The sequence below is a fragment of the Erinaceus europaeus genome, chromosome 14 (genome assembly GCF_950295315.1).
Source record: "Erinaceus europaeus chromosome 14, mEriEur2.1, whole genome shotgun sequence".
NCBI lineage: Eukaryota > Metazoa > Chordata > Mammalia > Eulipotyphla > Erinaceidae > Erinaceus > Erinaceus europaeus.
The window spans coordinates 97,121,818-97,134,908 of NC_080175.1; the positions used below are offsets into that span (position 1 = coordinate 97,121,818).

The 13,091-nt window shown below is 40.6% G+C and overlaps 1 long non-coding RNA gene across 3 annotated transcripts in view; it reads right to left on the reverse strand.

Moving 5' to 3' along the window:
• Positions 1-3,011: 3,011 nt before the first annotated feature.
• The window catches only part of LOC132532831 (uncharacterized), a 65,704-nt gene continuing 55,624 nt past the window's right edge, over positions 3,012-13,091 (reverse strand). For all 3 annotated transcript variants that reach the window (XR_009544773.1, XR_009544772.1, XR_009544774.1), the window contains exon 5: positions 3,012-5,000. This is a non-coding gene — a long non-coding RNA (uncharacterized LOC132532831). The remainder of the gene's footprint in view (positions 5,001-13,091) is intronic.

Sequence of the window (13,091 nt, forward strand, 5' to 3'; positions counted from 1 at the left end):
ACAAGTGGTGAAGCAGGTCTGCAGGTGTCTAGCTTTCTCTCCCTGTCTCTATCTTCCCCTCCTCTCTCCTTTTCTCTCTATCCTATCCAACAATTACAACAACAATAACTATAACAAAAATAAAAATCAAGGGCAACAAAAGGGAAAATAAATAAATATTTTTTAAAAATAAGCCCAAAGGGCAAAGACAAGATACTGTTCTCTGGAGACCAAGATCAGAACCCATATGTGAACCTTCAAGACTACTCTCTTAATTTAACTAAACAACATAGATTTACTGAAGATTTTCAGATCACAAACAAAAAAAAAAACATATTTCCAGTAAATAAAAATGTTAAAAAATATATTTGGCCAAGAAAAATTCATGCTGTCAGAAATAATAAGACTCCATTGTGGGACTATGTGAAAGCCTGGCAGAGCTTAGGGGAGCTCTCCCATCCTTGTGATGGAGGTCTGCAAAGACACCCCCCTTGTCAGTCTCTCCCTTCTAGGGATGGAGCTAAGAGGGAAATGCTTTCTGTGACTCAGTTTCCCCTTGTTAGTCTCTCAAAGCTTCACAGAAGCCTGCAGCCTCTCACACTTAGTTCACTCCCCTACTAGCAGACCAAATAGCTGCCTGCTCGTAAGCTCACTTAGAGTTCACTATGTTCACTATAAGTTCACCACCACCTTAGAAGTTGGGTAAACCAGCCTGAACATCTATTAAACACAATACAAGTAGAGCACGCTACTAGATAATTTACATATTCTACCCTGAGGGAAGAAAAGATGCCATCCCCCAAATACGTCTTTGGCAAAAGGTTAAATTGTTTTTTCTTCTTCTTCATCTTCTTTTTTTTTTATTTGTGGAAAGGAAATACTAACAAAAACCATAGGATGAGAGGGGGTACAGCTCCACACAATTCCCACCACCAGAACTCCGTATCCCATCCACTCTCATAGCAAAACCAATATCTTTAGGTAAGTTTTTTTCTAAGGAGGAATCAGCCAATGCAGATGGCAGAACTTAAGTCTATAAGCACATATGTTTCTTGCCTCTGCCCTATATTCAGGAACTTTCTTTTTTTTTTTCCTTTGCTTCCAGGGTTGTCACTGGGGCTTGGTGCCTGCACTCCAAATTCATTGCTCTTGGAGGCCATTATTCCCATTTTGTTGTCCTTGTTTTTGTTATTGTTGTTATTGCTGTTGTTGTTGTTGGATAAGACACAGAGAAATCAAGAGAGGAGAGAAAGACAGAGAGGGGAAGAGAAAGATAGACTCCTAAAGACCTGCTTTACAACCCGTAAAGCGACCCCTTGCAGGTAGGGAGTTGGGGCTCGAACCAAGATTCTTATGTTGGTCCTTGTGCTTCATACCATATGTGCTTAACCTGCTGTGCTGGCCCCCTCTGGTAACTTTCCATAGTTCTTCCTTTCCTCCTCCTGAAGTCCTCTTCATAATGGCAGGTGTCTAATGATCATGCATCTTGGCCCACGTGCTGAGTTAGCCAGAATTTCTGCATCTCTCGCACATAAAAAGTATAGAAGGTATGCAAGACATTTACAAATTTACCTTTAGTTTATCTTAATATTGATATGCTTGATGATTATTAGATTATTATTATTTTTAATATTTATTTTATTTATTTATTCCCTTTTGTTGCCCTTGTTTTATTGTTGTAGTTATTATTGTTGTTGTCATTGTTGGATAGGACAGAGAGAAATGGAGAGAGGAGGGGAAGACAGAGAGGAGGAGAGAAAGATAGACACCTGCAGACCTGCTTCACCGCCTGTGAAGCGACTCCCCTGCAGGTGGGGAGCCGGGGTTTGAACCGGGATCCTTATGCCGGTCCTTGTGCTTTGCGCCACCTGTGCTTAAGATTATTAGATTATTTTACCAGTCTCTGAAAAGCCCTCTGAAAGGGGTACTGGGGATTCCTTTACACTCTCACACACATTATCTCGACTAATTTAGTCCTAAACTAATCCTTTTCTGGATTGTTTTTCTGTTCCTATTTGTACTCAAGAAGTCTAAGAATTTAGGGGGTATTAGACTGTTACATGGAAAGCTGAGAAATGTTACATATGTACAAACTACTGTATTTTACTCACAACTGTAAACCATTAATCCTCCCAGTAAAGAAAGATATGTAAGGAAAAAAAAACCAAAAAACTAAGTATACCTGTGTTCATAGCAGCACAACTTACAATAGCCAACACCTGGAAGCAGCTCAGGTGACAAACAGCAGAGGAGTGGCTGGATACATTGTGATCTACACACACACGAACACCACTCAGCTAATAAAGTGATGAATTCATCTTCCTCACCTCACTTTGGAAGGAGCATGAAGGAATCGTGCTAAGTGAGACAAATCAGAAAGAGGATGAATATGGGGTGATCTCATTCATAGACAGAAGGACAAAAATCATAACAGAAGGGAAAACACAAAGCAGATCTTGGACTGGAGTTGGTGTATTGCATCAAATAAAAGACTCTGGGGTGGGGGAAGGGTCCTGGAAGCTCCTTCTGGATGATGGAGGAGGACCAAGGCGGGCTATGAAAACTGAGTTACGTTATTATGAAAACTGAGAAATGTTAGACATGTATAAACTGCTGTATTTTACTGTCGCCTGTAAACTATTAATCTCCCCAATAAAGAAAAAAAAAATCTCAGAACTTAATGACCCAGTAGTTGCCAATTTGCTATTCCCAGACAGAGCTAAAGTTGAGTATTAGAAACCTTGTGTGTGAGCATGCCTTACAGACACCATCTTGCTTGCCACATATAATCTAGGAGTCAGTCATATAGGCCTCTAGGGGGTTGGGGGGAATATTACTAGGAAGCTGTCACTAACACCTCTGGGGAAAATCTATTGTTAATGATTTTATTTCAAACTTTTTTTAAAAAATTATTTATTCCCTTTTGTTGCCCTTGTTTTATTGTTGTAGTTAATACTGTTGTTGTTATTGCTGCCGTTGTTGTTGGATAGGACAGAGAGAAATGGAGAGAGGAGAGGAAGACAGAGAGGGGGGAGAGAAAGACACCTGCAGACCTGCTTCACCGCCTGTGAAGCGACTCCCCTGCAGGTGGGGAGCCGGGGGCTGGAACCAGGATCCTTATGCCGGTCCTTGTGCTTTGCACCACGTGCGTTTAACCCAGTGCTCTACCGCCGGACTCCCTATTTCAAACTTTTATAGGCATTAGCTCTGTGATTCAGTCCTCGTGACATCACCTTTGCCAGCTCTGGCTAGTCTAACGACAAATACTTTATGACAAACAGATGGCTGTGTGGTTGGGCCTCTTCTCCCCAAGTGGTCACTCTCTCTGAACGCCCACCTGGGAATGAGACGTATTTTTGAAACACAAGCCCCATAATCTTCTCAGATTTGTTGGAGCTTGAGTTGATCTGCTTTTCACAGGCCAGCTTTTGCCCCTTCCATAAGCCTTTTTTAGTGGTGAGCAGTTTGTAACACCCACATTTAAATTCACCGTCTTCCCATTAACGCAGATTGAAGTCTGTCTTCATTCTATTCTGGTAGTTTCAAATGGTGCTCTTTCTCTCTCTTTCTCTCTCTCTTCTTTCTTTCTTTCTTTCTTTCTTTCTTTCTTTCTTTCTTTCTTTTTATTTGATGAGTCAGGGAGAAACTGAAAGGGAAGGGGGAGATAGAAAGGGAAAGAGAAAGATAGACACCTGGAAACCTGCTTCAACACTCATGAAGCTTTCCCCCTGCAGGTGTGGGACAGGGACTTGAACCCGAGTCCTTGCGCATAGTGATATGTGTGAACAATCAGGCATGTCACCACCCGGCCCTCAAATGGCATTCTCTTTATAAAAGATAAATAAACTAGGTGGTCCCCCACCAACACCTATCCTCAGTTATGACTCTAAGACATGAGAGCAATTTGCCTTTGTGTGGAATAAAAATTCCCACCTATAAATATGTCCCTTTGGCATAAGTATTATTATGACATAGAAAGAAATCTGGAGACCAAAGGAAAGTTGCCCTTTTGCGAAGCACGTGTGCAAGTATACAGGGAAGTGTCCCTTCAGAAGTATTGGGTAACTGCAGATGCCCTCAGGGTATCGCCCATTGCCAAGGGAGCTGAAACCCTAGCTGCCCAGAGTGCTTTGTTTTCTCCACCCCCTTTTTCTAGCCAGCCCTGTCCCGACTTGCCACTTTCAGAATTTCTCCCATGAAAGCTCTCCTGCTTCCGCCTTTCTCTCTCTCTTGCCTTTTTCCTCTCTTCCACAACCCAGAGAAGGGCTTCTAGGTGTCGTGGGAGGCGGCCATTTTGCTAGCTCCACGTGGCCTGAACCACTCTGCACTCACCCATTTCTGGGGTGCCCACATGAATAAAGATGTGTGTTCCCGCTCCACTCCAGTCTCTTCTCTCTCCCCCTGCAACGCAACTGACACAGAAGGGCTTCTTCTACCTTGCTGAACTAGGAAACCCAATCTCACCTTGAGAAAGCAACCACTAAAGTCTGTGGAAGTCACAGCTCTTTTTCCTATCCTTTTCCAAGTGACCTCCCATAAGTGCCATCCACCCTCCATCCCCAACACATTTTATATCCAGTATAAATTATTTAAATAGGTGACTTAACTCTTAACACCCTTAAGACTTACTCAGTTTTACCAACTTGCTTTGCCATCTTTAAAGAAATGGTCTAACGTTGATTTGGTGATGATCTTAGTAGACAGAACCCATACGGGAAATAGGAACTATTATTTCCTTCAACCTTCCAGGGGAACCATGTCCCATATAGCTTCATGACGACCTGTTACAGTGCAAAACTTTATTCCATCTCCCTCTAGTTCTGTCTGGTCATGCAAACTGTGGCCAGTTCCTTAGTTTGCCTTAGCCTCACATGCTTCATAATTTAGAAGATTACCCATCTAGTTTCATAGGATGTGTCTGTCTTCTTGGCAATGGAATTTCTAAAAGTCTGTATATTTTGCAAGTTTTCTTTCAGTTGCCATTTAATCAGTAAATTGCAAAGTGGGGCATCTAGCACAATCTGAAAGAGAGAGAGAGGGAGAGAGAGAGGCTAGTCTCTCATTCATAATGACATCATTTGGATTAGGTTCCAAAAAGATATTTTCTATAGAGTTCAATTGTATTTTAAAAGTTCATTAACGTGTTTCTGTTTATTATTTGGCATTCATGATAGGCTACTTTTTGTAGTGGTACACCATATCTAAATTCTACCCCAAGAGAGTGGATTCCTTAAGGTGTTCCAAGTCTAGCAGCACTTCAGCTATCAAACAATAAATCAGGAATGACAGACATTGCTGATCATGGTGTATTCCATGGTGAGAACGGAAAGGGCCCAGAAGCTTCCAATTAAGTTAATGAGAAGCCCATGCCTTTTGGGGCAGCAGGAGAGAGCAACATAATGAAGACATCTGAACACCTTTCTACGACCCTCGGAGAGACAGGCAAGCTGGAAAGGATGACCAATTCAGTTAAGTGTTTGGCTTTCAACCCAGTTTATCCCGTGTCAAACCTACTCAAGTATCCCCCTCAGTTTGGTTTCAAGATCAACAATCACTCATGTAATCTTTCTCAGCTACTTCGGGTTAATTCCGTCCACTTTCCTTAATAAATAAGAAGTAGCAAGACCGGGAATCAAATATCTGAAGCTACCCAGTGAAGAGATTTTATTGTGAATTTAATTTTAGATTCATATAGCTATGTTTTAATTTCATGGCCTCCTTGCTTGTATTACCAGCAACTGTCTGGTCTCCCATGAAAAGATTTGCAATTGGATTTTTAAAGTTTTGGACTGATTTTTCTTATTAATAATAAAAGTTCCAATTGACAAGTTTTGCCTTTGCTTTGCGTCTGCTGTTTATTCAAATTAAAAACTATATGTTATTTGCTCCAAACTTAAAAAAAAAAAGTTTTTACATTATGAAAACCCGCAACCGTGGCCATTCCTATTGAAGAGCAGCCTCCCCGAGGTTCAGACAGGCCTCACTATGTCCTTAAGATGTTCAAAACTACAGGGAGGCAGAGGGCACACAGGCTCCTAAGCTGAATATGGGCCCCAGATCACATCAAATTGATGGGGTTTACAGTCAACAATATTTATACCCCTTCCCCATATTAAGGAGCTACTCTCTTCCCTGATCCAGCTTTCTGGTCCTTTTTCCAGCCATGACATCATCTCCCCAAACAATAACTTGGATCCACCTGCATGTCAGATTTCAGGCTCAGACAAAAAAACAAACAAACAAACAAACAAAAACAAAACAAAACAAAACAGTATAGCCACAGGCACTTTGGAATATAACTAAAATATGCCTACTAGCTATGTACAGAACAGAGACACCCCCCCCCCCAAGTCTTCATCTGCACTATTCCAGCCTTTAGGTTCATGATTGGTTAACAACTTGTTTGGCATTATATGTTAACTCTCTTTTCAGCCACCAGGTTCCAGATGATAGCATGATGCCGACCAGACTTCCCTGGACAGACAACCCCACCAATGTGTCCTGGAGCTCTGCTTCCCCAGAGCCCTTCCCCACTAGGGAAAGAGAGAGGCAGACTGGGAGTGTGGATCCACCTGTCAACACCCATGTTCAGCGGGGAAGCAATTACAGAAGCCAGACCTTCCACCTTCTGCATCCCACAATGACCCTGGGTCCATACTCCCAGAGGGATAAAGAACGGGAAAGCTATTAGGGGAGGGGATGGGATGTGGAGTTCTGGTGGTGGAAATTGTGTGTGTGTTCCTCTTATCCTATGGTTTTATCAATGTTTCCATTTTATAAATAAAAAACAAAAAAATAAGAAAAAATTTTAAAAGATGCCCAGAACAAGTTTGTTTGTTTAGACAAATGACCTTGGCACATGCATGATTTCAAAGATTAGTTGAGGCTTCAGGAGAAAGGTTTGCCACTCCCCTAACAACATTCAAGAATGAAAATGATCAAGATTCAGACTCAGCTTCAGGAAGACATCCACCTGGCAAAATCCATCTACACTGCAGGACAGGCATGTGCCCATAGGGTGTCTGGTTTCTATGAGTTACCTTCTACCCGGTATATAAATTCCCATTTCCCTTGGAAGCCCCAGACCCCTATTTCATTCATTAGTTCTAGGGGGAAAAAGTTCCTGATCAGTTCTGTTTCGAGTAGAATTTATAGACCTGTAGAATCACCATAAATATGTAATTAAATTCATTCTTTTTCTCCTACCAAATCTGATAACCTGACCAAGGGCTGGAATGGGGGAGGTTTCTTTGCCCCTATAGCATGAAGGTCTTCCTAGATTTATGTGTTCTGCAGAATTATGAGAGAAATTGTATAGCATTCTAAGGACACACTAGTCCCAGAAAAACAATAAAATAAAGATCTAATAAGCAAAGTTTTTGTACTTTTTTCATAAAAGCCTACAAAGAAGATAAATAGCAGCCTTGAATACTTACTGTTTATCGAGCACTTTACTTGTATTAACTTTCCAAAGCTCTCCTAGTAGCCCTAACTGTGTTATAAGTTCTGGAATCAGCATTCTTACTCTGCTCTCTATGGCTCTAAAAATGATATTCATTTTTCACTGTATATCGTGGCTTCTCTTGCAGAAATCGTGTCTGTCCTCCCTCACTCTTTTACGTCAACATGAAGGCTTTTAATATAACTTCTCTCCCACCTTACAAGATTCTGAATCTTACAACAAGTATCTTTATTATGATGGGGGCTGACTTTTATTAGAGCACTGTGACCTCAATCCTTTGCAAACAAACATGTCCTTATTTAGTCCATTATAGGAATCTGATGTAATAATTTACAGCTTGAATAAACAAATATTTATGAGATCTAAAAAAATTGCCTAACACAAAATTGTTGGAGTTTTTTTAAAAAAAATTAGGAATGAAGAAGAAAATATATATAATATGCTCTATTTAATTTCCAATAGGGCCGCTTTCACTATAATCACATTTTAAATTATTTATTTTTATATTAAAGAATTACATGTTGACAGGGCTTTGAATCCACATCATTTCCACCACCAGAGTTCTGACTCTCCACTCTCCCCACTGCAATCCACCACAGTTCCCCTAAAGTTGTAGACGTGATCCAACCATCATCTCTACAACTATCTTTCCACATTCAAATAACAGTTTTAACAAATTTTGTTGTTGACCTTCATTCTAAAAAGTCTCTTTTAACTCTTCATTCTCTGAAAAAAACTATTTGTTCTTCACCGAGGAAAAACAAAGAGAACTGAAGGGTCACTGATGTTATGACATGTCACTGCCACCTTGTGGTGACAAAGGGAAACACATAATAAATAAGCGCTTCAGTGACCACTAGTGAATCTTTAAATATAAAATGGAATCCTGAAATCCAAGGAGCATGCCACTTATCCTGGACTTGACATTTCAAAATCAATAAACCGGCATGGCGTGCGTCACAATTTAAGTATTACTCTGGGAGAACTACCAAACAGCTTTAAACTGTGGTTAGAAGAAAATGAGAAAAAATAATACACCACAAGCAGATATGAACTTTGAAAACTTTTTAGCTCAATATAATTTATTACTAATATGTATGTTTAAAGAAAACTGAACACTTTCAGTGTGAGTCCAGCGTTTGCTTAGTGTTAGAGTCACACACTGACAGCAGGCTAGGAAGGGGTTGTTGTTGTTTTATTCTTGGGGTATGGATGTGATGTCAAACAAGAAATTTTCATTTTTATTGCATGAAAATTAATATACGCATTTTACTCTTCATTATGTATTGGAGTGTTCCTATATTTATCCTTTTTAAATTCTTCTTGATTGATTAATATAAACTACTGTGCCAGGCTATCTGTCCCCGTGGCAAACAGAATCTACAGCTTTGGAAAATAAATATGATTAGAATAATGAGTTGGAGGAAATTTTGATTATTCTTAGTAAATATTGATTGAGTCTTGGCAAAATGTTTCATATATAATAAATATGGCACAGTCTTGCCTTCAGAACAATTACTCTTAAGTCCAGAAAATCCAAATAGATGATGACATATACTACCAGACTCTAGCTGGACAGCCTGTTAAATGATAAAAAAATAAAATAAAATAAAATAAAATAAAGTAGGGAGTAGGGCAGAGTTCACTCACAATCACAGCCTGTCCTCCTTGAATCATCTTGACCTTAGCATCTGTATCTTATAATTTGGTTTCCATTCTGTTTGTCCTTCCTCTGACATTGTTAATCTACTTATCCTATGGAAAATATAATATGAAGGCACTAGGCTTCTTTGAAAACTTGAGGCCAAAGAAAATTTAAAAGTAAAAGGAGTTAGGTGTCAAAGAAACTACTGGATTTGAACTGGTTGAGACCAATTGTCACAGTTAGAATATTTGTTTGTAGAAGACTGATTTCCTTAGACTAAGAAAGTTTCAGGTGAGAGACAATATTCTGCCCTGGAATCTAAGCAGAAGGCAGCTTACTGTACTGGTCAGTCCGAGTTCATCTTTAAACTTTTAAGCAACTAGAAAGATTAATGAGTGATAATGAAAACAGATTTGACTGGAAAAATTCCCTCTATTTCATGTCTTTTATGGAGTCCTTATTACCCATTTTTCCACATCTATTCACAGCTTTAAACGCCTAGAGTAACAGCAGCAAGGGAAGGAACGCTGGTTGTGGGAACCGTTTGAAATTGTACCCATCTTATCCTACAACCTTGTTAATCATCATTAAATCACTAATAAAATAAAAGGCCAAAGATATAAAAATATAGACAAATAGTTGTAGGAATAATAGTTGACCCAGATTTGCAACCTTGGGAGAACTGTTTGTTATAGCTTCCAACGGAGGGATTTGTGGATCCAGAACTCTGGTGGTAAGAACGGTACTGAGTTGTACCTCTGTTATCTTGCAATTTTGTAAATGAACATTAAATCACTAATAAAAAAAGAAAAGAAAAGAAAAGAAGAAGTAATAGATTCATGGATCCCTGTCTATCTAAATTACAGATACCACTTTAATTTATGTTCCTCCAGCAACCTATTGCAGGACAGATTTTGAATTAGAGTCTTTAATGGAAGAACATCTAAAATAAAAAAGTAAAAGTAAAAGCCATACGAAGTAAAACATGTAAATCAGTGTTTTGCAAATTGTTCTCATTCTCTTCGTTGACTCTCCATAGCTATACTGTTACAATTTAACAAAACTTCTGTGGCATACATGTATAGTTTGGCTTTGCTCTGAGGGTGAGGGTCATCTAGGTAATCTTGTTTATCTGAAACAGTTGCAGGTGATCTTGTCTGGGATTTTGTCACTTTTTAAAAATATTTTTCTGAATTTTTTATCTTTATTTATTGGACAGAGATAGCCAGAAATCAAGAGGGGAGGGGGAGATAGAGAGGGAGACAGACAGAGAGACACCGGCAGCCCTGCTTCACCACTTGCAAAGCTTTCCCCCTGCAGGTGGGGACCTGGCGTTTGAACCTGGGTCCTTGTGCACTGTAACATGTGTACTCAACCAGGTGCACCACCACCCGGCCCCTTGACTGGGATTTTGTATTTGGAATTGACTGAAGGATGTGTGGGAGCTTGCTGACCTAGCATACCCACATTGAGGAGACTTTGGTCTCTTTTATCTAATCTCATCATGGAGCAGTCTGGTCTCTGTTTATCACATTTTCTTGATGGGGTTGCAAAGAAGCAAAGCCTTATGAAGCCTTGGTGTGAAACTAGCCTCTTGTCACCTCTCCACATTCTGTTGACCAAAAAAAAAAAAAAAGAGTTACTAGAGTTCCAGCTAAGGTGACTGTGTATTGGCAGCCTCTAGTTGTTCTCAACAACACGACCATAGCAAACATTCTAGCACTCATGGGAAGGGCACTAGCATAGAAGGGAGCTTGGAGCTCAAGTGAAAAGGTGGAAAGGACAGAGAGGCTCACAACTAAGCTGAAAAGTTATTACCTCCTTGGCTCCATGCAACTGGATTAGGATCTTACTGCTATTTCCATCTATTCTACTGGATTTCATTGCCACAGGCCCCTTCCTTCAACCACTGTCATGGCCATGCTCTGCAGACTGACTGTATTTGTAATGGCTGCTGGATTCAGGTGCTGGCACTCCCGTGGAGGGGATCCAGCCAGTGGGCAAGTCTCCGGTCCTCCCTCACTGGCTCTCAGGGACCGTGTGATTCAGAAAGGAGGGATCGGGGAGTACTCTGGTACGAACACTCATTTATTTGCAGATGGGTACAGGTTTATATACAGAGTCAAACAAAGAACATTTTTCACATATGTCAGAAATTACAGGTTTCTTAAAGGTCAGCTTGCCCCATGGTAGGGGGCTGGTATGACAAGAACTGATGAGATACATAAAGGTCAAAACGATTAGTCTCCATGATGCAGGCAGTTTAATAATCCAAAGGCATTTGAGAGAAGCATAGGGGTTAAACCAGTAAGGTGAGGTAGAGAAAAAGAAAAGCAAAACTTGATGTAAATCACAGATATCAAAGAGCACAAGGAAATAAGATTTGGGGGCTTTTCACTGTCTGGTGTTAGGGGTGTATGAGAGAGTGTGTTCTTCTTTGTGATCAAAAGATGAAGTGGCTGTGTGAACTTTGAGTGAACCCTCAAGCAGGCAGCCATTTGGCTGCTACTAGCAGGGAGAAACTAAGTGTGAGAGGCTTGTAGGCTTTCTGTGACCTTGGGAAACTAACAAGGAGAAACTGAGTCTGGGAGACTTTTCCCTCGTGGTTCATCTCTATAAGGAGAGAGGCTAACAAGTGGGGTGTCTTTCCAGACCTCCATCCAAGGATGGGAGAGCTCCCCTCAGCTCTACCAAGCTTTCACATAGTCCTACATTCAGGGTGCTCCTAGTTCAATTCATTTGTTTGAGCTGGGCTTTCCAGTGCTGGATTAGCCCAGGTTCAGTTCAGCCTATACCTGGTTTGGACCATGACTATCTGGTACAGCTTTCTGGATTCCAGTGAGGCTCCCTGCTTCTCTGTTCTCCATCTGGTTCCATTTAGGGCCCCACTACCCACTGTCTCAGCATCTTTGCAGTGAATCAAACCTTGGGAAGACAAGCAATTCACCTACAATGTTGAACCGAGAGAGTACTGTGACAAAAACCCCAAACTCACCTGACATATATAATCTTCTTGACAGAAACTTCAAAGCTGTTACCCTAGAGATGCTTCACTGAATTGAGAACAGTAACGGAGGAGGAGAAGGACAGTGAGTGTAGAGAACTAATGAGGAATGTGATATATAAGTTCATAACAGCAACCTGCTGAGTGAAGTGACAGACCGAAGGAACACAGCCGAGGAAAAGACTTACAAGAAGACAGTTTCAAGACGAGCTGAGTTCTCAAAAGTTGGGAAAATGGACACCACCTCTGACGATGAGAATCAAAAGACGAGCAAATGGGAGCTAAGTTAGCAGTTGCTCCACTATGCGGATCATAGTCTGCCAACTGCTGCAGAATCCACTCAAGTGCTTATTAGCATGGCTATCATTCACGCCATTCGCATCCCCATACCTGTATCTATGAATTCATAGTTTCAAAGTTTTGCCTTTATCTAAGTTAAAAGTCATGACTATTAATCACTGAAAGCACCATGCAAGCCAGTTAAGAATCTCTCAGGCGAGTCAGGTGGTAGCGCAGCGGGTTAAGTGCACATGGTGTGAAGTGCAAGGACCGGTGAAAGGATGCGGGTTCGAGCCTCTGGCTCCTCATCTGCAAGGGGTTCGCTTCACAGGCAGTGAAGCAGGTCTGCAGGTGTCTGTCTTTCTCTCTCCCTCTCTGTCTTCCCCTCCTCTCTCGATTTCTGTCTGTCCTAGCCAACAACAATGACATCAATAACAACAACAATAATGATTACAACAATAAAACAACAAGGACAACAAAAGGGAATAAATAAATGTTAAAATAATAATAATAATAATTAGAATCTCTCAGTAAAAATGAAATTAAATTATGTCCAGTATTTATGTTCAGATGTTTCTCTGAGATCCACTGCATGTGGAAAATCTCTAACTTCAAGTTAGACAAGGTGATCTAAGTCCTAGATTCCCTCTCATCCAAAATATTAAGAGTGAATTTAGAGGAAGATGCTGACAGCTTATAAACTTGGAAGACTTTGCAAACAT